At 40.7% G+C, this 24002-nt stretch overlaps 1 long non-coding RNA gene across 3 annotated transcripts in view; it reads right to left on the bottom strand.

The window, feature by feature from the left end:
* The window catches only part of LOC149125714 (uncharacterized), a 50248-nt gene that overhangs the window by 18912 nt on the left and 7334 nt on the right, over positions 1–24002 (bottom strand). Inside the window, exon 3 of one of the 3 annotated variants that reach the window (XR_016211036.1) lies at positions 3172–3382. The exons of 1 other annotated variant lie outside the window; for it this stretch is intronic. This is a non-coding gene — a long non-coding RNA (uncharacterized LOC149125714). Of the gene's footprint in view, positions 1–3171; positions 3383–15686; positions 16383–24002 lie in introns of those variants that run through there. One more of the 3 variants, XR_016211037.1, reaches the window with a different exon arrangement.

Here is a 24002-nt window from a genome sequence, read left to right as displayed (position 1 = left end):
GAGGGATTAGGGGTAGCAGGGGAGAAAGGGAAGAGTGGTTGTCTTCTTTTGGAACTGTACCTATGGAACACCTAAAATCTGCTCTCTTTATATTAGTAAAAAAATTTTTAAAAAAGAATCTATCCCTAGATTTTTCTCAGAAAACACTAGGAGGCAATAAATCTTTTCAAAAAATGACAAGTGTACATGCTCTTTACTGCAACAACTCCACTTATAGGAATTTATTCTATAGGTATATTCACATGTATATGGAAATATACATGTAAAGGATACTCGGAATTTGTATGAGCAAAGGACTTCATATAAAGCATTTAGTGGCTAAATTATGGATATTTACATGATGTAAAACGAAGCAACTGACTGCTAACACCAGGTGCTTGAGAAGAAGGGAACTGAAATGGAAGGTAAGTATTTTATTATTCATTTGTCTTTTGAATATTGAACTTGAATTTATAACCTCTTAAAAATAAATAACAGAGTTCACTACCTGCTCCCCAAGTGAAGTTCATCTCCCCGCTCTGGCTTCCCAAGGAACTAAGACCTGAGATGGGCAGCCTAATGTGGTAAATATTATCCAAAATCCAACTACATGATGACGACAAACTTTACAGCACAGTGGGCCCCTGGCCCATGGCTCTGTTCCAACTATTTTATTTTATTTTAAAGATTTCTTTTACTTATTTGAAAGAGTTAGAGAGGTAGAGACAGAGAGAGATCTTCCATCCACTGGTTCACTCCCCAGATGGCTCTAACAGCTGGAGCTGTGCCGATCCAAAGCCAGGAGCTAGGAGCTTCTTTCAGGTCTCCCAAGTAGGTGGAGGAGCCCAAGGACCTGGGCCATCCTCTACTGCCTTCCCAGGCCATAGCAGAGAGCTGGATTGGAAGATGAACAGCCGGGACTAGAACCTGCACCCATATGGGATGCCGATGTTTCAGGCCAGGGCTTTAACCCACTGCGCCACAGTGCCAACCCCTCCAACTATTTTAATATCAACTTCTCCAACCTCTGGATAATCCAAGGTTTTAGGTGGATTCAGATTCCATTTTTTGTTATTGTTGTTGTTTTAGAGATTTAGCTATTTATCTATTTGAAAGGTACAGTTACAGAGAGAGCAAGAGAATCTTCTATCTGCTGGTTCACTCCCCGAATGGCTGCAATGGCTGGAGCTGGGCCAATCAGAAGCCGGGGGCAGGAGCTTCTTCCAAGTCTCCCATGTGAGTGCAGGGGCCCAAACAGTTAGGCCATATTCTGCTTTCCCAGGTACATAAGCAGGGAGCTGGATCAGAAATAGAGCAGCTGGGACTTGAAGTGGTGCCTGTATAGGATTCCAGAGCTGCAGGTTACCTGCTATGCCACAGTGCCAGGCTCCAGACTTCACTTTGAAGTTTGAAAATGCTGATTCAAATCTAGCATGAGCCAATGTAGAGCAGTGACTTGTCTAAGGTCACACATTCAGTACAATTCCGAGTGCAGTGTCACTGTCTGCCAAACTGCAGTCTTTTCTTCTGAATCCCAAAAAACACTTCCCCTGGGCAAAAATATTCATAGAAATATAATAATTAAACAAAGAACATTTAAATGTCCAGATACTTCAGGATTCTCTTCTTAAACCACTTCTGTTTTTAATTATCCCAGCCCTGACAGCTCCTTGAACTCCAGACCTCTTTATGTAATTTGCTCATTGGCACTTCTATTTGAATATTTAATCATATTTCAAAAATAATATGTTAAAATTTGACTTGATATTTACTCTCAATTCTTCCTGACAACTCCGTTCTTTCAGTTATTCACACCAAAAAACTTGGTGTCATCTTCTGACTCCTTTTTCTCACATCTCACATTCATTTAGATAGCATATCCTATTGGCTCTACCCTTAAAATATACATATAGCCAGATTTTTATCATTCTTATAGTCTTCACCATTATCAGTCTGGTCAAAATTGCCATCATCTCTCATCTCAACTATTTGAATAACCTCTCTTAAATGATCTCTTTGTTTCTTCTCTTGTCCCCTAAGTCCCAACCCACCTCCCAGTACTGATTCTCAATATACCTGTCAGAATACTATTGTTAATATTTGACATACTGTATTACCTCTCTTCAAAACTCTCTACTGGATTTGCATCCATTTCAGAGTTGAACCTAAGTTCTTACTATGACCTATATCACCATAATCTGGACCTCCCATTTTATTCCTGTAATATTATATTAAACAATTTTAGGCATAGGCATCACTCTCACTTTTTTTTTTTTTTTTTTTTTGACAGGCAGAGTGGACAGTGAGAGAGAGAGACAGAGAGAGAAAGGTCTTCCTTTGCCGTTGGTTCACCCTCCAATGGCTGCCGCAGCCAGCGCGCCACCGCACTGATCCGAAGGCAGGAGCCAGGTGCTTCTCCTGGTCTCCCATGTGGGTGCAGGGCCCAAGTACTTGGGCCATCCTCCACTGCACTTCCGGGTCACAGCAGAGAGCTGGCCTGGAAGAGGGGCAACCGGGACAGAATCTGGTGCCCTGACTGGGACTAGAACCCGGTGTGCCAGCGCCGCAGGCGGAGGATTAGCCTAGTGAGCCGTGGCGCCGGCCCACTCTCACTTTCTTGACTCAAGAGCTACCTTCCCCTTGTAGTCTTTCCTGGCCAACTTACCAAAAGCCTTCCCAAAATTCATATCCTGTATCTCTGCTTTAATTCCTAACTTTTCACTATTTTAACTATGTGTCTATTTTTCCCACACAATTATTACTTTATTAAAATACTACCAGTGACAAAATTTTAAGTTCCTTGAGTCACTACCACTCAACTTTGTCTTTTTCTCCATTATCGAGTGTGGAACACTGAGGAGCCCTCCTCTTGTATTATTTTTTTCCCCAGAAATTTTTTTAAGGAAAACAGACTTCGTACACATGGTGATTCTTCCCATATAAGTGTATAGTTAAATTCTTCATCTTGTTTACTGTTTCCTCCCATTACAATGCATGTATTCGGAGAGCAGTCAATGTTTTAATTCACTATATCCCTAACATCTGTGAAAGTGCCTAGAACATAGTTGATAATTAATATTTGTTGGATAAATAAATGAAGGGATGAGGTGAAATAGAGTTGGAGATGACTATCATTCAGTTTTGTTCCCAATAATCCTTTTTTGGGTTACTTTTTTTTAAAGATTTATTTATTTATTTGAAAGTCTGAATTACACACAGAGAGAGGAGAGGTAGAGAGAGGGAAGTCTTCCATCTGATGGTTCACTCCCCAATTGGCCACAACAGCCAGAGCTGTACCAATCCGAAGCCAGGAGCCAGGAGCTTCCTCCAGGTCTTCCACATGGGTGCAGGGGCTCAAGGACTTGGGTCATCTTCCACTGCCATCCCAGGCCACAGCAGAGAGCTGGATGGGAAGAGGAGCAGCCGGGACTAGAACCAGCGCCCATATGGGATGCTGGCGCTTCAGGCCAGGGCGTTAACCCGTTGTGCCACAGTGCCGGCCCCCTGGGTTACATTTTTATAAAACAAAATATAAAGATCAAGAATATACTTTGATAAATTTAAATAAATTTATACTCATGGAACAATAACTATAATCAAGATACAGAATGCTCTATCACTCCAACAAGTTTCCTCATGTCCTTTTCCCCTAAATCCTCCCACATTATGGCAGGTTAATTTTGCCTACTTTTGAACATCATAAAAATGCAATGTTATAGTGTTTATTGTTTTGTTTTTTCTCTATTTGCTTTCAACATAATGTTTTTGAGATTTAGACTTGCGTATGCATAGTCAATAGTAGTTGAAGTAGTTTGTTCTTTTTTCTATGGAGTACTATTCCATTGTACGAATACACCACAGTTCATTTAGTTAATCATTTGTTGATGGATATGTGTGTTACTGGCTGCATTTTTGGATATCATAAAGCTTATATTAACATTCTTACATAAGTTCTTTTTTTGGATGTTTCATTGTATAAAAGATTAGAATTTGTCTTGAGTAAATACTTGGAGTGGGATTGTTGAGCTGTACAGTAATGTATTAAGTATTTTTAAAAGAGTCAAACAATGTTTCAAAGTAGTTTGCCATTTTATAATTTCATCAACAATGTATGAAAATTTTCAGGTAAGATTTTTTGTTGTGTTGTTGTTTACAACACTTAGTTTTAAGTGTTTTTAATAGAAGGCAATATGGCCATGATAAAGAATAGGACTCTAGAATGAGTCCAGTTTTGAGAAAATTCTTTCAGATATTTTCAAACATTTTATTTTTATTTATTTATTTGAGAGAGATAGCTCCCGTCCCTTGATTTATTCCCTAAATGCCTGCCAAGGCTGGAGCTGGGCTGGGCTGGGCTGGTCCAAAGCCAGGAAGTAGGAACTCAAACCAGGGCTCCCTAGTGAGTTTCAGGAACCCAGTAATTTGAGCCATCAATGCTGACTCCCAAGGTCTGCACCTGCAGGAAGCTAGAGTCAGGAGCCAGAGACAGGTATTGAATCCAGGGACAGGGATATCCTAACCCCTAGATTAAACACCTATCCCTCCTATAAATTTGTATTGCTCATTTGCCATCCATATATCCTTTGTAATATCTGTGAAAATTTTCATCATTTAAAATATGTATTTTGTGTTTTATTATTGTGAGAATTCTAATTATATTTTTAAAAATATTTATTTATTTATTTGAAAGAGAGAGAGAGAGAGAGCGGGAGTATCTTCCACCTGCTGGGTCACTCCCCAAATAGTTGCAACAGCTGGAGCTGGGCTTATCTGAAGCCAGGAGCCAGGAGGTTCCTCTGGGTAGGAACATAGATGCAGGGCCCCAAGTACTTGGGCCATCCTCCACTGCTTTCCCAGGCATGTTAGCAGGCAGCTGGATTAGAAGTGGAGCAGCTAGGACTCAAACCAGCATTGCAGGCAGCAGCTTTACCTGCTATGTCACAATGCCAACTCCCTCAATATATTCTAGACATAAGTCATTTATCTGGTTTGAAAATATTTTCTTACCACCTGGTGCTTGGTTTTCATTTTCTTAACAATATGTCAAAGAGCACTTTTAAATTTTGAAGACATCTAATTGGTAAGTTTTTCTTTTATGCTTCATCCTTTTTGTTTCCTAAGAAATATTTTCCTAATCTAAATATTTTGTTCTAAAAATTTTATATTATTAACTCTTGCATTTCAACCTAATATTCATTTCAAGTAATTTTTTGTATATAATATAGGGGATTTAAAAACTTGTTCACTGGGATGTTGGTGCTGTGGTATAACAGCAAAGCCACCACCTGTGGTGCCAGAACCCCATGTGGCCACTGGTTCAAGTCCTGGCTGTTTGACTTCCAATCCAGCTCCCTGCTAGTGTGCCTGGGAGGGCAGTGGAGGACGACTCAGGTCCTTGGGCACCTGTACCCACAAGGGAGATATACAAAACTCCTGGCTTCAGCTCAGCCCAGCCTTGGCCATTGCAGCCATTTGGGGAGTGAACCAGAAGATGGAACATTCTCTCTCTCTCTCTCCCTCTGCCTTTCAAATAAATGGATAAATCTAACAAACAAACAAACAAAACTTACATCATAGCCCTATAGTTTAAATATTTTTTTTGTTCTTTCACACACAGATGTTCCATTGCACCCGAATCATTTGTTGAAGAGTCTATCTGGGGCCAGTGTTGTGGTATGGTGGGTTAGGCTGCTGTCTGCAATGGTGGCATCCCTTATGAGTGCCAGTTCAATTCAAAGCTGTTCTACTTCCAAACCATTCCCTGCTACTGTGCATGAGAAAATAATATGAAAGGTGACCCAAGTGCATGGCCCCTGCCATGCAGATGGAGTTCCTGGCTTTGTTTTGGTCATCTGGAGAATAAACCAGAAGATGGAAAATGTCTCTGTGTCTCTCCCTCTCTCTCTCTGTAACTCTGTCTTTCAATAAAATAATCAAATCTTTTTTTTTTTTTCATTAAAAAAGATCTTTTTCAGGGCTGGCACTGTGGCACAGCAGATTAAAGCCCCAGCCTGCAGCACCAGTATCCCATGTGGGCACCAGTTTGAGTCCTAGTTGCTCCCTTCCAATCCAGCTCCCTACTAATGTGCCTGGGAAAACAGAGGAGGACTCCTCAAGTGCTTGGGCCCCTCCACCCATGTGGGAGACCTGGAGGAGGCTCCTGCTTCCTGGCTTCAGATCAGCTCAGTTCTGGCCATCATGGCCATATAGGGAGTGAATCAGCGGATGGAAGACCTCTGTCTTTCTCTGCCTCTGCCTCTCTGTAACTCTGCCTTTCAAATAAATAAATCTTTTTTTAAAAAAAAGGTCATAGAAATGAGTATTAAAAAAAACTATTCACTGATTTCAAAATGTTTTATACCAAAATAAATTTTTCTCTTAATTTTATTTTTCCACAAACTTTTTGAAGTACTTTTGTATTTTGAGCCTTTTAAAAAAAAAGATTTATTTATTTATTTGAAAGGCGGAGTTATAGAGAGGCAGAGGCAGAGAAGTCTTCCATTTGCTGATACACTCCCCAAATGGCTGCAATGACTGGAGCTGCACTGATCCAAAGCCAGGAGCCAGGAGCTTTTTCTGGGTCTCTCACGTGGGTGCAGGGGCCCAAAGACTTGGGCCATCTTCTACTGCTTTCCCAGGCCATAGCAGAGAGCTGGATTGGAAGTGAAGCAGCTGGGTCTCAAACCAGCACTCATATGGGATGCTGGCACTGCAAGCAGAGGCTTTAGCTGGTACGCCACAGCGCTGGCCCCTGTATTTTGAGTCTTAATATTTATCATAATACCTATCTCCATTTATTTAGGCCTTTTAAATTTCCTACCAACATCTTATATTTTTAGCCTACAAATCTTGCACATATTTTGTTAGGTTTATCCCTACTATTTATTTTTAAGGTATAGTAGATGATACTTTAAAATTTCAATTTCTAACTTTTCACTGATAATGTGTGTAAATATAATTGAGCTTTGTATATTGACTTTATATCCTGAAAACTTACTAGATTCACTTACCAGTTTCTGTAGCTGTTTCCAGTTCCTTTTGGATTTTCTACAGACAATTCATTTTTTTAAAAACTTTTATTTAGTAGATGTAAATTTCCAAAGTACAGTTTGCGGATTACAATGGCTCCCCCCCCATAACTTCCCTCCCACCCACAGCCCTCCCATCTCCCGCTCCCTCTCCCATTCCATTCACATCAAGATTCATTTTCAATTATCTTTATATATAGAAGATCAATTTAGTATATATTAAGTAAAGATTTCATCATTTTGCCCCCACACAGAACACAAAGTGCCAAATACTGTTTGAGCCCTAGTCATATCATTAACTCACATTGAACTACACATTAAGGACAGAGATCCTACATGGGGAGTAAGTGCACAGTGACTCCTGTTGTTGACTTAACAAATTGACACTCTTGTTTAAGGCGTCAGCAATCTTCCCAGGCTCTAGTCATGAGTTGCCAAAGCCATGGAACTTTGATCTTATTTCGATAAGGCCATAGTCAAAGTGGAAGTTCTCTCCTCCCTTCAGAGAAAGGTACCTCCTTCTTTGATGGCCTGTTCTTTCCACTGGGATCTCACTCGCAGAGATCTTTCATTTAGGTCCTTATTTTTTTTTCCAGAGTGTCTTGGCTTTCCATGCCTAAAATTCATTCATTTGTAAACAAGGATAGTTGATTTTTTCCTTCCCAATCTACATGACTTTCTTTTTTTCTTTTCTTATTGAATTGAAAAGGATTTCCAGTGTAATGCTGAACAAAATTGATGATTATGTAGCCTTGCCTTGTTCCTGATCTTGAAGTAAAAGAGTCTAATATGTTAATTGTAGGTCTTTCATCTTCATCAGGATATCCTGTATGGATAAGATTCTTTTTTTTTTTTTTTTCAGTTTGAGATGTAGGGAGATAGACAGACTCATCCACTGGTTCATTTCCCAAATGCCTACAATTCCTGGGGCTGTTAGGCTGAAGCTGGGAGCCAAGAACTGAATTTAACTCTCCCACATGGGTAAGAGGGACCCAACTACTTGAGCCATTACCTGATGCCCTTCATGCTGTGAATTAGTAGGAAACCAGATTTGGGTATGGTCCACTCTCCAGAGGGCTGCAAAAGCCAGAGCTGTGCTGATCTGAAGCCAGGAGCTTCTTCTGGATCTCCCACAAGGGTTCAGGGACCCAAGGACTTGCACCACCCTCCACTGCCCTCCCAGGCCATAGCAGAGAGCTGGATCAGAAGTGGAGTAGCCAGGGCTCGAAGTGGTGCCCATATGAGATGCAGGCACTGCATGAGGTGCCTCCATGTGCTATACCACAACACTGGCCCCTAGATAGGAAATTTTTATCAAAGTTTTTGACTGAGGCCAGCACTGTGGTGCAGAAGATTAATCCTCTGCTGTGGCGCTGGCATCCCATATGGGTGCTGGTTCTAGTCCTGGCTGCTCCTGTTCCAATCCAGCTCTGTGCTGTGGCCTGGGAAAGCAGTAGAAGATGGCCCAAGGGCTTGGGCCCTTGCACTGCCTGGGAGACCGGGAAGAAGCACCTGGCTCCTGGCTTTGGATCAGCACAGCTCCAGCCGTTGCAGCCATTTGGAGAGTGAACCAATGGAAGGAAGACCTTTCTCTCTGTCTCTCCCTCTCACTGTCTGTAATTCTACCTCTCAAATAAACAAATAAAATATTTTAAAAAAGTTTTTAACTAGACCTATTGGGATAATTTAGATTTTCATTTTTATCTCTTAATATCCTAGTTACATTGATTTATTTTTCAAATTATCAATCTCACATTTTTAAAATGAACTTTGGTAATCATACAATATCCTTTTTATGTAATAATTATTTGCTATTGTAGTCATATGCCATATAATGGTTTTTTGTCAATTACTGAATACATATACAATGGTGGACTCATAAGATTACAATATAACTGAAAAATCCCTATTGTCCAGTGTATTAGTCATTTTGTCTATATAACAAATCCCTGAGAAGAGATATTTATGAGGAAGAAGGTTTATTTCAGCATAGTTTCAGAGGCTCATCATCTAAGGTGAAGAGGTGTGGTGTCTGATGAGGGCAGTAGATGACTGAATACATAAGGAGGAAGAATTGCATGATGAGTCAGAAGCAAATACAGAGGGAGGGAGATGGAGGAGAGAAGGAGGGAGGGTAGGGGAGAAGGGTGAGGAGAGAGAGAGGGGTATCAACTGGACCCCCTCCTCAGGCTTATATAACCAACCATCTTGCAAGAACAACCCTCTGAGGCCATACTCCCAAAGACCTAAACACCATATGCAGGTCAAGTCTCCATCTTCTCCCAGTAGCATCACCCTGAGGCCAAGCCTTTACATGGGGGCCTTTTGGGGACACTGAAACTAAGATACCAACTATAGCCTAGTGTCATCGTAGTCATCCTAACGTTGTAGTTCAATGCATTACTCACATCTTGGTGGTACTGCTATTGTAAACAAACCTACTACACTGTCAATCATGTAAAATATAGCACACACTAGGTGTGTGATAGTCTAAACAATGATTTTTGCATACTGATTAAGTTACCTAATGACACATTTCTCAAAATGTATCCTGTTGTTAATGCACTGCTGTATATATTAAGGATTTTTGCATCTATGTTCATGAGGGATAGTTGTCCTTAGTTTTCTCATTTCTTTTCTAGTTTTAGCATCAGGGGATGCTGGTCTTTCAAAATAAGATATGAAGTGTTCTGTTGTTTTGTTTTCTGAAGGAATTTATATTGGCAATATGTCCTCATTAAATGCTTGATAGAATCCATCAGAGGAGTCATCACTGAGACTAGAATTTTCCTTGTGGACATGTTTTAAATTAAAAATATAATTTCTTTAATAGATATATGGCAATCACATTATATATGTTTTCTTTTCTTTTTTTTTTCTTTTTTGACAGGCAGAGTGGGCAGAGAGAGAGAGAGAGAGACAGAGAGAAAGGTCTTCCTTTGCCGTCGGTTCACCCTCCAATGGCCACCATGGCCGGCACTCTGCGGCCGGCACACCGCGCTGATCCGATGGCAGGAGTCAGGTACTTATCCTGGTCTCCCATGGGGTGCAGGGCCCAAGCACTTGGGCCATCCTCCACTGCACTCCCAGGTCACAGCAGAAAGCTGGCCTGGAAGAGGGGTAACCAGGACAGAATCCAGCGCCCCGACCGGGACTAGAACCCAGTGTGCCGGCGCCGCAAGGCGGAGGATTAGCCTAGTGAGCCACGGCACCGGCCATATATGGTTTCCTAAGTGAACTTCGCGTGTTATTTTCAAGGAATTTTTAAGTTTGATATTTTATATTGTGATGAAGTTTTCATCATATTATGTCCTAATGCTTACAGTATCTCTAATGGTTTCCTTTTTTTTTTCATTTTAAGAATCATTTATTTATTTGAAAGTCAGAGTTACACAGAGTGACTAGAGGCAAAGAGAGAGAGAGGTCCTCCTTCCCAATTAGCTGAAATGGACAGAGCTGCGCCAATCTGAAGCCAGGAGCCAGGAGCCTCCTCCGGGTCTCCCATGTGGGTGCAGGGGCCCAAGGACTTGGGCCACCTTCAACTGCTTTCTCAGGCCATAGTAGAGAGCTGGATCAGAAGTGGAGCAGCCGGACTCGAACTGGTGTCCACATGAGATATTGGCGCCTCCAGGCCAGGGCGTTAACCCACTGTGCCACAGCGCCAGCCCCAATGGTTTCCTTTTTTTAGAAAAAGATTTACTTATTTATTTGAAAGGTAGAGATATATAGAGAGAAGGAGACAGAGAGAGACATTCCATCTGCTGGTTCATTCCCCAAAAGACCACAATGACCATAGCTGGGCTAGACTGAAGCCAAGAGCCAGGAGCTTCTTCCAGGCCTCCCATGCGGATGCAGGGGCCCAAGGACTTGGGCCATCTTCCACTGCTTTCCCATGTGCATTAGCAGGGAGCTGGATCAGAAGTGGAGCAGCCAGGACTTGAACCAGTGCCCATATGAGATGCTGGAACTGCTGATGGAGGCCCAACCCTTTACGCCACAGCGTTGGCCCCGATGGTTTTCTCTTAATTCTTAATATTAGTAATTTCTATTTCTCTCTGCTTATGACTAATCAAACTTGCTAGAAGTTTATATATTTGTTTCTTTCAAAGTACTGACCTTTATGCTCATTGACCTTTTTTTAAAATTATTTTCTGTTTTCAACTTAACTGATTTTTCGCTTTTATTTTTTCCTTGTGCTTACTTTGGATTACATTTGATTTTTCTCATGGTGCAAACAAATATTATATATTTGAAACTGTTGTTTTCTTTGTTTTCTTTATTATTTTTTTATTTTTTGACAGGCAGAGTGGACAGTGAGAGAGAGAGACAGAGAGAAAGGTCTTCCTTTGCCGTTGGTTCACCCTCCAATGGCCGCCGCGGCCGGCGCACCGCGCTGATCCGATGGCAGGAGCCAGGATCCAGGTGCTTTTCCTGGTCTCCCATGGGGTGCAGGGCCCAAGCACTTGGGCCATCCTCCACTGCACTCCCTGGCCACAGCAGAGGGCTGGCCTGGAAGAGGGGCAACCGGGACAGAATCCGGCGCCCCGACCGGGACTAGAACCCGGTGTGCTGGCGCCGCAAGGCGGAGGATTAGCCTAGTGAGCCGCGGCGCCGGCCTGAAACTGTTGTTTTCTGATGGAGGCATTTAATTCTGCAAACGTCCTACCTTAGCTGCACTGTAGAAATTCTAATATGCTGTATTTTTCTCTTATTTTTCTTTCAAAGATTGTTTTAAAATTTTTTTCAGATACAGTAATTCACATACACTATGACTCACAAACTTAAAGTATATAATTCAATAGTTTTTAATATTTCATAGGGTTTTTAAGTCATCTGTCTTAGTCCATTCCTGCTGATAGAACAAACTGTCTTAGACTGAATAATTTATACACAAGAGAAATGCACTGCTCATAGTTGTAGAGGCTAAGCAGTCTAAGATCAAGAGACCAGCAGAGTTAGTGTCTGGTGAGGGCTTGTTTTCTGCTTCAAAGATGGCAACTTCTTGTTCTGTCCTCACATGGTGGAAGGAGTATACACACACACACATGTATCTTGAAATCATACTGAATTTATTTACAAAAATTTATCAATATTTATTTTCTATATTTGCAAAGCAGAGTTACAGAGAGAGAGGGAGAATAGAGATCTTCCATCCAATGTTTCACTCCCCAAATAGCCCCAATGCCCGGGGCTGGGCCTGGGGCTGGGACTGGGACAGGCCAAAGCCAGAAGCCAGGAACTTCCTCCAGGTTTCCCATGTGGGTGCAGGGTCTAAAGGACCTGTGCCATCCTCTGCTGTTTTCTCAGAGCATTAGCAGGGAGCTGGATCAGCAGTGCAGCAGCCAGGATGTGAACCAGCACCCATATGGGATGCCAGCATTGCTGAAGGCGGCTTAACCCAATATGCTGCAGTGCAAGCCCCCAACAATTTATTTAACAGGTTTTTAAAATTTTTTGCAAAGCTGGCATCCTACATGAGCGCCAGTTTGAGTCCTGGCCACTACACTTCTAATCCAGCTTCCTACTAATGCACCTGAGGAAAGCAGCAGAAGATGGCCCAAGTCTTTGCGCCTGGCTCCTTGTTTCAGCCCAACCCAGCCCTGGGTCAGACAGAAGATCTCTGTCTCTTCTCTCTCTGTAACTCTGTCTTTCAAGTCAACCAATCTTAAAGAAATTAAAAATTATCCTTAGGGTTTATACATATATATATTTGTATATTTGTATATGTTTATGTAATCTGCTGAAGAAATTTTACTTTTTTCCCCAATTTGAATTTGGACGCCTTTTATCTTATTGCTTTAGTGATAACTTTCAGTACTATGTGGAATAGAAGTGGCAAGAGTGGGTATCCTTGCCTTATACTGGATGTTAGAATGTAAGTTTTCAGATTTCCCCCAATGACTATCATGTTAATTTTTGGCTTTTCATGTTTATTATGTTAGATGTCTCTTCCAGTTTTATTTTGTTGAGATCTTTAATCATGTTGGGTTGTATTATATTGAGCTAAGTTCCTTCCATATCTCTCTTTTTAAAGATTGATTTATTTATTTGAAAGCCAGAGTTACAGAGAAAGAGGCACGGGGGGTGAGGAGAAGGAGCGGGAGGGAAAGTGGGAGACAGAGAGTCTTCCATCTACTGGTTCACTCCCCACATGGCCAACTGGCCAGTCAAAACCAGGAGCCTGGAATTATACCCTGGTCCCACTCATGGGTGGCAGGGGCCCAAGCACATGGGTCATCTTCGGCTGCCTTCCCAGGCACATTAGGAGGGAGCTGGATGGGAAGTGGAGGAGCTGGAACTTGAATGAGTGCTCATATGGGATGCCGGCATCAAGAGCCACACCTTAACCTGCTGTACCATAATGCTGCCCCTGCTTCTCTCTCTCTCTCTCTTTATATATATATATATATATATATACACACACACACACACACACACACACTATATATAATATATATATAAAGATTTATTTATTTATTTTGAAAGTCAGGGTGAGAGAGAGTGAGAGTGAGAGTGAGAGAGAGAGAGAGAGAGATCTTTCATCTGCTAGTTCACTCTGCAGATGACCACAACAACTGGGCCTGAGCCAGGCCGAAGCCAGGAACCCGAAACTGCATCCGAGTCTCCCACATGGGTGTGGGGGCCCAAACACTTAGGCCATCTGTTGCTTTTTCCCAGGCCATTAGCAGGGAGCTGGATCAGAAGTGGAGTAGCTGGAACACAAATCACACCTATTTGGGATGCTGGTGTCACAGGCAGTGGCTTTTCCTGCTATACCACAGTGCGCCCCCCCGCCTTCTATTTTTTGACAATTATTATCACTGAAAGATTCGAGGTTTATCAAATGCTTTTTTCAGCATCTTTTGAGATAATCTTGTTGGTTTTTAAATTTCATTGTGCTAATATGTATATTACATTGATTTGTTGAACCATATTTACATCTCAGGAATAAATCTCACTTGGTTATGGTTTGTGATGCTTTTAATGTGCTACTGAATTTAGTTTGTTAGTATTATACTATTTTTGTACTTATGTTCATTACAGATTTTGTTCTTAGTTTTCTTTCCCTGTAGTGTCTGTTTAATTTTGGTATCTATGGCCTCATAGAATGAGTTTGGAAATGCTCTCTCTTTTTGGCTCAGTCTCTGGAAGAATAGTATTAGTTCTACCAATGGTAGGTGGAATTCACCTGGGAAGCTTTCTTTGCTGATTCAATCTCCTCACTTGTCTGTTCAGGCTTTCTATTTCTTCTTGATTCAGTTTTGGAAGGGCTTATTTTTCTAGTAATTTATTTCTTCTAAGCTATCCAGTTTGGTGGTATATAATTATTTGTAATAGTTACTAATGATCCTTTTTTTGTCCTTTGTAATATCTCGTTTTCTTCCTGATTTTGAATCTTCCTCCTCTGTTCTTAATCTAATTAAGTGCTTGTTGATTTTATATTTTTAAAAAACTGAAGGGAAGTGGCCAGTGCTGTGGTGTAGTAGGTTAAGCCACGCCTTCAGTGCCTGCATTCCATATGGGCACCAGTTCGATTCTCAGCTGCTCCAGTTCCGATCCAACTTCCTGTTAGTGTGCCTGAAAAAGCAGCAAAAGTTGGCCCAAGTACTTGGAAACCTTCCACCCATGTGAGAGACCAGGAGGAAGCTCCTGACTTTTGGCCTGGCCCAGCTCTGGCTGTTGTGACCATCTGGGGACTGAATCAGCAGATGGAAGATCTCTCTGTTAACTCTGTCTCTCAAATAAAATAATATTTAAAAAACTGATAGGGAGTAAATACACTTTTTTCTCAACCCTTATAAGTTCATAATTGGGACAATTTCTGTATCAATAGACTAAAAAGAGAAACACAAACCAGTTTACTAATGTGTGTAATACATACCATATGAGAAAAATCTCAGAAAAAATTGACTCAAGGCAGTGTCTGAGGAGTCTGGCTTTCATAATATAGCTGTCTAAAAAAATAAACCAAACCAGCAAGTTTCAGACAAGTGACAAGACAAGGAAAGCAATTCCGGGCTTCCAGCACCAGCGAACTGCGGCAGGAGAAATATATGGAAATACAGTAATGGAGTAAAATTTACTCATAGCTACCTTTGTTGCCCCTGAGCTGACACAGGGTTGTCCCTAGTAAAGGAGAATTTACGTCCTGTGCTTAAAAGGGGAAAGAGCAGAAGACAGACCAGATCTTTTGTCTTTGTAAATTTCTGTCCTCCTTCCGGGGTGGGGAAACTTTTTCTTGCCAAGAGCCATTTGGGTATTTATAACATCATTCACAGGTCATACAAAATTATCAGCTTAAAAATTAGACTGATACAGATTTATTGGATTTTGAATCCTCCCTGCAGTTGCCTTGGCAAGACCAGATCAAATGATTTTGTTGGAAGGTCTCTCTCTCTCCTTTTCAAATAAAGAAAGAATATATCAAGTACTCTGAATACTCACTTTCAGCCTATGTGTGCCCTTAAATCTAGAGTCAGTTTCTTGTAGACAATATATAACAGAATCTTGTTTCTTTTTTAGTCATTCAGCTGCTCTATCCTTCTTGATGAGTTTAATTTGTTTATATTTAAAGTAGTTATTGAGAGATGAGGTATTACTATTGTCATTCTGTTGTTTTGTCTCTTTTGTGGTTGTTCCTCTTTTTTTAATTAATTAATTTATTTTTTTGACAGGCAGAGTGGACAGCGAGGGAGACAGAAAGAAAGGTCTTCCTTTTCCATTGGTTCACCCCACAATGGCCGCTGTGGCCGGGTGCAGGGCCCAAGGACTTGGCCCATCCTCCACCGCACTCCCGGGCCACAACAGAGACTGGCCTGGAAGAGGGGCAACCGGGACAGAATCCGGCGCCCCAACCGGGACTAGAACCCAGTGTCCCGGCACCACAGGCGTAGGATTAGCCTATTGAGCCGCGGCGCCATCCCAGTTGTTCCTCTCTTGATGTATATCTTTTTGTTTCTCTGGTATTTATTTACTTTGATTCTTTCCTCCTTATGTTTTGTGTATTTATTATACGCTTTTTCTTTGTGGTTAGCTTGAGGTTTGACAAAAACACTAAAAAAATGTATTTATTTACTTATTTATTTAGTTTAGAGAGACAAGACACACAGAGAGAATGAGTTTCCAATTGCTTGTTCATTCCCACAAGAGCCCACAAGATTCTTGCTAGTGCTGGCTAAATCTGAAGCTGGGGGATGGGAACTCAATTTGGGCCTCCTGCCAGGGTGGCAAACACTTGAACTATCATCACCTGTTGCCTCCCAGGATGGGTATTAGCAGGAAGCTGGAGAGAAGCCAAGACTTGAACCCAGGCACTCTGATCCGGGATGCAGGCATCTTGACTGTTTTGCAAACTGCTATGCCAAATGTCTTCCCCTGAAAAAACTGTCTTGTTTTAGTAATTTGTTTTAAAATGAAAACAACTTTAATCACTTAGGAAAAGCTAAGACTTTAACTCCCTAGTCCAACACTCTGTGTTCTTGTAGTCAGAATTGAATTCCTTTTTTATATTGTCCATCATCTGACCAGTTTTTACCTTTTTTCTATTAAAAAGGGTTAAAATAATTTAGGCACTGCCATTACAGTTGTACTTGTGTATATATTTAAGTGCCAGTTCTGTGTTGGTGTCTAGCACTCCATGAAAGGCCCGGGTATTTCCTCTTTTCCAGTGCACTCTGTTGGAAATGGGCAAGGTTCCCTTTGAGGAAGGCTTGCAGAAGAATTTATGCAATGCATTTGTGGGAATAGTATAGGGGCTTTCAAGGGGAGCCAGCCCTTCCTACTAGTCAAAAGTAGCCCTTCCTACTACTACTCTGGGGCTGTGAATTAATTTTGGCCTGGATAGTGGAGGAGCAACTAGATTCTCAACGTTGGCAAATTCAGCCTTCTTGCTATCATATCTAAAGATTTTTCTCTATTAAATAGACCAAGTAATACTTCAGCAGAATATTTATTTACTTTATTCCTAGAGATATTACCAATAAGCCACTGCCAAGAATTCCTGTTGGCCCATTTTCTCATTACTTGTATGTACCTGCTTCCCTTATAATAAATGTGCCCACTTTGTATTTAGCAGTCAACTACTGTCTCGTAACTTTTGCTGCTTTGGGGTCCCAATATCCTCCATTAAAATCCAGGAGACCATATTAATGGCCGTATCCTTCATGATCACACACAGCCCACAAACAACAGCAACCACAGATTTTCCAAGGACGCATGCTGCTCAGAAATTTGCTTTCTAGACTGTAGAGAAAAGACATTCATGGGAAAGTGACACGTGCTGTTGGTTACTATATGCTGCTGGCTGCTACATAAAGCAGGTGTGGTATATGACAGAATCCTAATGAGAAAAACATACTGGTTCTTTCCTTAGTATCCTTCCAGCACCTTATCATGAGAAAGATTAACACTGCATCAGCAAGTAAAAAGCAAATGCTTACAGATTCCAATTCCATTTTATAGATTAGGCAATGAAAGTATGTCTGGAGCTGAGAGGTAATGACAATATCTCTCAACAAATTACTTATTAATCATAAAGGTAGGAAATCTGATGTCTTGCTCAAATTACCAAAGTTAATATCACCAACAATAGAACAAATCAGTACCATGTGTTACATAATAGAATGCAATTTTTCAAAATCAAGAATCCACTTTTTTGATATCTCTGCCAAAAATGCATTACTTGACTCTAATCATCAGGATACATCAGAAAAATCCAAACTGATGGGCAGTATACAACATATCTATCCTGCAATTTCTTAAAATAGTTGAGGTTTTGAAATTTAAGAAAGACTAAAGGACTCTGAACCTGGAAGAGACTTAAAGAAATATGACTATATTAAATCTTTTTCCTATAAAATATATTATTGGGATAGTGAACCTTGAGTGATTTTTTAAAAAGTTTTATCTTATTTATTTGAAGACAGACTTACAGAGAGAGAGAGAGGTATTCCATCCTCTGGTTCACTCCCCAGATGGCTGCAAACGGCCAGAGCTGTGCCGATCTGAAACCAGGTGCCAGGAGCCTCCTCCGGGTTCCCACACAGGCGCAGGGGCCCAAGGACTTGGGCCATCTTCTACTGCTTTCCCAGGCCATAGCAGAGAGCTGGATCAGAAGAGGAGCAGCCGGGACTAGAACCGGTGCCCACATGGGATGTCAGCACTGCAGGCCAGGGTATTAACCCGCTATACCACAGCACTAGCCCCTGGGGTGATATTTTTGGGAGATCTTTATACTGTTGTAACTTTTCTGTAAGTTTATTATTGTTATAGTTAATTATTCCAAAACGAGTAAATAAAATAAATAGGATTGTCCTATCTTACATACCTACACGTCTCACAGAAGCAAATGCAAATTCCTAAGAATGTCTTCAAAGAATTCCTACAGGAGTATGCATTTGGTTTAGGGGTTAAGACACTATTTGGTGTCTGAGTTCAAGTCTTGGCTCCACTCTGAGATCCAACTTCCTAAGACATCCCCTGGGAGCAGCAGGTGATAGCTCAAATAGCTGGGTTGCTGCCACCAGTATGGGAGGCCTAGATTGAGTTTTCAGCTCCTATTTTTGGTCTGGGCCAGCCAAAGCCACTGTTAAGCATTTGAGTAGTAAACCAGAGAATGGTATATCTCTGTCTATCCATCTGTCTTTTTGTCTCTCTTTCAAATAAAATAATTAATTAGCTATAAATAAACAAAAGAATTTCTACAGATTAATTTCCAAAAAATATAAACACATTAAAAACAAAACTATTAGGCAGGTACTTGGTATAGTGGTTAAGCTATTGGTTGGAATGCCCACATGCCATATCAGAGTGCCTGGGTTTAAGTGTTAGTTCTGTTCCTGATTCTACCTTCCTGCTAGCGTGTACCCTGGGAGTCAGCAGGTGATGCTTGATTGCTTGGGTTTATGTTACCACATATAAGACCTGGATTGAGTTCCTGGTTCCAGGTTTTGACCTGGCTTGGTCCCAGTTGCTGCCAGTGTTTGGGGAACAAATCAGTAGATAGAACCTTTCTTTGTCTGTCTCTGTTTTTCTGCCCTTAAAATAGCATTTTTTTAATTGCAAAAACTCAAGAAACAAAATATCATAAGTCAGAGCCAACAGTAAAAACAGGTAACAGAATTAGATCCAGAGAGACTTCAGAATCATTACAGACATGATATAAAATGTTCAGCTTCCTGCTATTGTGCCTGGAAAGGTAACAGATAATGGCCCAAGTTCTTGGGCCTCTATCACTCAAGTGGGAGACCTAAATGGAGTTTCTGGCTCCTAGTTTCAGCCTGGCCAAGTCCAAGGCTTGGCTGTCATGGCCATTAGGAGTGTGAACGAGCAGATGGAACATATTACACTATAGAGTATTGGTTGTTGGCCCTATCACATGGCTGGCTGGCACTTGTGACTTACTGCTGCTACCCACTCAGCATTACCAGAATATATCACACCACATATTTCTAGCCCAGAAATATCAAAATTAAAAACTCGAAGTGTGGTTTCTACCAAATGGGTATCACTTTTGAACAATTGTAAAGAAGAAAATTCATTAAGTTCAAACTTCATAAAGCAGGAATCATCTAAATAGATTTTTATTTAGTCTCCTTTATCTTATATATTACTTCTGTATTTCTTCTATATTTATAATCCTAGTTCTAATAGACACAGGAGATAGTAATAATCAGAGATTTTAAAATTTGTCTGTTAGTAATTGATGGATCACATAGATTTTTCAAAAGCAATATACAATATTTGAATATAATTAATCTTGATTAAATGGAAATATTAATCATTGCATTTTAAAATTTGTATTTATTTTCTTATAGTTCTTTTTAAATCTATTTTTAAGGAACATAAATTTCATAAGTCCTATTTTAGGAATATAGTTATTTTTCACACCATATCCACCCTCCCACCCACACTCCAACCTCTCCTCCTCTTCCCTCTCCCCTTTCCAGTCCCATTCTCCATTAAGATTCATTTTCAATTAACTTTGCATACAGAAGACCAACCCTCTAATAACTAAAGATTTCAACTATTTGCACACACGTGCACACACACACAAAAACTGTTTGAGAACTAGTTTTAAAGTTAACTCTCAAAACTCACTGAGGACAGAGGATCTGCATGGGAAGTTAGTGCACAGTGACTCTTGTTGTTAATTTAACAATTAACACTCTTGTATGATGCAAGTGACCACCCAAGGCTCTTGACATGAGCTGCCTAATCTATGCAAGCCTTTTGAGTCCACAAATTCCATCAGTATTTAGACAAGGCCATAAGCAAAGTGGAAGTTCTCTCCTCCCTTTAGAGGAAAGTACATCCTTCTTTAATAGCCATTTCTTTCTGCTGGGGTCTCACTCACAGAGATCCTTCACGTAGAACATTTTTTGCAACAGTGTCTTGGCTTCCCATGCCTGGAATGCTCTCACTGGTATTTTAGCCAGACCAGGAAAACTTAAGGGCTGATTCTGAGGTCAGAGTGTTACTTAAAGCAAATGTCATTCTATGAGTCTGTTGTGTGGACTGCTTCCCATTTTGGAACATTCTCTCCTTTTTAATCCTATTTATTATTATTACCAAACATTTGACCCCATTTATGTGATCACTTAATCCTATCAATATTTTCACTTTAAACTAAATATGATCGCTTTAACACTTAAGATGGCATTTTTACCACCCAGGTTAATCAGATTTGGGGTCCCATGATAAGTTTGTAAACTGTACCCATAGAATTATACAGTTTTACAGTTACAAACTTCCTCCTCCCTGCAAATGACTGGATTTCATTTTTTTTTTTATTTTTTTGACAGGCAGAGTTAGTGAGAGAGAGACAGAGAGAAAGGTCTTCCTTCCATTGGTTCATCCCCCAATGGCCGCTACAGCTGCCACACTGTGCCGATCCAAAGCCAGGAGCCAAGCACCTTTCCTGGACTCCCACACGCGTGCAGGTGCCCAAACACTTGGGCCATTCTCCACTGCTCCCCCATCCCCGGGCCACAGCAGAGAGCTGGACTGGAAGAGGAGCAACTGGGACTAGAACCTGGCGTCCATATGGGATGCCGGTGCTACAGGCAGAGGATTAACCAAGTGAGCCACAGCGCCAGCCCCTGGATTTCATTTTATTTTTTTACTGCTATGTAGTATTCTATAGTGTACATATCCTATAATTTCTTTATCCATTCTTCAGTTGAGTGGCATTTAGGTTGATTCCTGTGTTAGCTATTTTGAATTGAGCTGCAAAAAACATGGGGGTGCAGGTAATTCTTTTATTTACTGATTTCATTTCCCTTGGGGCAATGCCCAGGAGTGGGATGGCTGGGTCATACAGTAGTTCTATATACAGGTTTTTGAGGTATCTCCAAGCTGTCTTCAAGTGGCTTTACCAGTTCACATTCCCACCAACAGTAGATTAGGGTATCTTTTCCCCCACATTCTCTCCAGTATTTGTTGCTTGTTGAATTCTGTAGGAAAGCCATTCTAACTGGGGTGAGGTGAAACCTCAGTGTGGTTTTGACTTGCATTTCCCTGATGGCTAGTGATCCTGAGCTTTTTTCATGTGTATGTTGGCCAATTTGATTTCCTCTTTTGAAAATGTCTGTTTAAGTGCTTTGCCCATCTTTTAACTGGGGTGTTTGTTTTGTTGTTGTGGAGTTTCTTTTTTTCTTAACTTTTATTTAGTACATATAAATTTTCAAAGTACAGTTAATGGATTACAATGGCTTCCCCCCCCATAATTTCCCTCCCACTCACACCCCTCCCATCTTCCGCTCCCCCTCCCCTTCCATTCACATCAAGATTCATTTTCAATTCTCTTTATATACAGAAAATCGATTTAGTGTATATTAAGTAAAGATTTCATCAGTTTGCACCCACACAGAAACACAGAGTGTAAAATACTGTTTCAGTACTAGGTATAGCATTACTTCACATTGGACAACACATTAAGGACAGATCCCACATGAGGAGTAAGTACACAGTGACTCCTGTTGTTGACTTAACAATTTGACACTCTTGTTTATGGCGTCAGTAATCTCCCTAGGCTCTAGTCATGAGTTGCCAAGGCTATGGAAGCCTTTTGAGTTTGCTGACTTCGATCTTATTCCGACAGGGTCTTAGTCAAAGTGGAAGTTCCCTCCTCCCTTCAGAGAAAGGTACCTCCTTCTTTGATGGCCCCGTTCTTTCCACTGGGATCTCACTTGCAGAGATATTTCATTTAGGTCTTCTTTTTTTTCCCAGAGTGGCTTGGCTTTCCATGCCTTAAATACACTCATGGGCTCTTCAGCCAGATCCGAATGCCTTAAGGGCTGATTCTGAGGCCAGAGTGCTATTTAGGACATCTGCCATTCTATGAGTCTGCTGTGTATCCCGCTTCCCATGTTGGGTCATTCTCTCCCTTTTTGATTCTATCAGTTAGTATTAGCAGACACTAGTCTTGTTTGTGTGATCCCTTTGACTCTTATACCTATCAGTGTGATCAATTGTGAACTGAAATTGATCACTTGGACTAGTAAGATGGCATTGGTACATGCCACCTTGATTCAATTGTATTAGAATCCCCTGGCACGTTTCTAACTCCACCATTTGGAGCAAGTCCGATTGAGCATGTCCCAAATTGTACATCTGTTGTGGAGTTTCTTAATCTCTTTGTATACTCTGGTTATTAATCCTGTATCAGTTGCATACTTTCCAAATAATTTCTCCCATTCTACCAGTTGCCTCTTCACCTTCATGAGTGTTTCTTTTGCAGTACAAAAACTTCTCAATTTGACGTAATTCCATTTGTTAATTTGGACTTTGACTGCCTACCTATGCCTTTGGAGTATTTTCCAAGAACTCTGCCTGTGCCAATGTCTTGCAGCGTTTTCCCAATGTTCTTCTAATAATTTGAGGTGTCAGGACACAGATTTAGATCTTTAATCCATTTGAGTGGATTTTTGTGTAAGGTGTAAGGTAGGGGTCTTGCATCATCTGCACGTGGAAATCCAGTTTTCAAAGCACCATTTATTGAAGAGACTGTCCTTGTTCCTGGGATTGTTTTTAGTTCCTTGGTCAAATATATTTCTTTCTTTAATGTTTTGTAATTCTCATCGTGGAGATCTTTGACAATTTTGGTTCAATGGGTTCCAAGGTATTTGAGGGTTTTTTTTTTTTTTAGCTATTGTAAATGAAATTGATCATAGAAGCCCAATCTCAGCCTTGATGTTGTCTGTGTATACAAAGGCTGTTGATTTTTGTGTATTGGTTTTATATCCTGCTACTTTACCAAACTCTTCTGAGGTCCAAAAGTCTCCTGGTGGAGTAATTTGGGTCCCCTATATATAGAATCATGTCATCTGCCAATAAGCATAGTTTGACTTCCTCCTTCCCAATTCGTATCCCTTTGATTTCTTTTCCTTGCCTAATGGCTCTGGCTAAAACTTCCAGCATTGTATTGAATAGCAATGGTGAGAGTGGGCATGCTTGTTTGGTTCCAGATCTCAGTGGAAATGGTTCCAACTTTTCCCCATTCAATAGGATACTGGCCATGTGTTTGTCATAAATTGCCTTGATTATGTTGAGGAATATTCCTTCTATACCCAATTTGCTTAGAGTTTTCATTATGAAAGGATACTGTTTTTTATCAAATGCTTTCTCTGCATCTATTGAGATGATATATGGTATTTTTCTTCACTTTGTTAATGTGATGTATCACATTGATTTATTTGTGAATGTTGAACCATCCTGCATACCAGGGATAAATCTCACTTGGTCCAGATGAATGATCTTTCTGATATGCTGTTGGATTCAATTGGTTAGAATTTTGTTGAGGATTTTTGCATCTATGTTCATCAGTGAAGATGGTCTGTAATTTTCATTCTCTGTTATATCTTTTTCAGGTTTAGGAATTAAGGTGATGCTGGCTTCATAGAAAATTTGGGATGATTCCCTTCCTTTCAATTGTTTTTGAATAACTTTAGTAGAATAAAAATTAGTTCTTCTTTAAATGTCTAGTAGAATTCAGCA

Source organism: Oryctolagus cuniculus, chromosome 7 (genome assembly GCF_051225735.1).
Source record: "Oryctolagus cuniculus isolate XC-2025 breed Fujian yellow rabbit chromosome 7, ASM5122573v1, whole genome shotgun sequence".
Taxonomy (NCBI): Eukaryota; Metazoa; Chordata; class Mammalia; order Lagomorpha; family Leporidae; genus Oryctolagus; species Oryctolagus cuniculus.
This window is presented reverse-complemented; position numbering and strand designations above follow the sequence as displayed.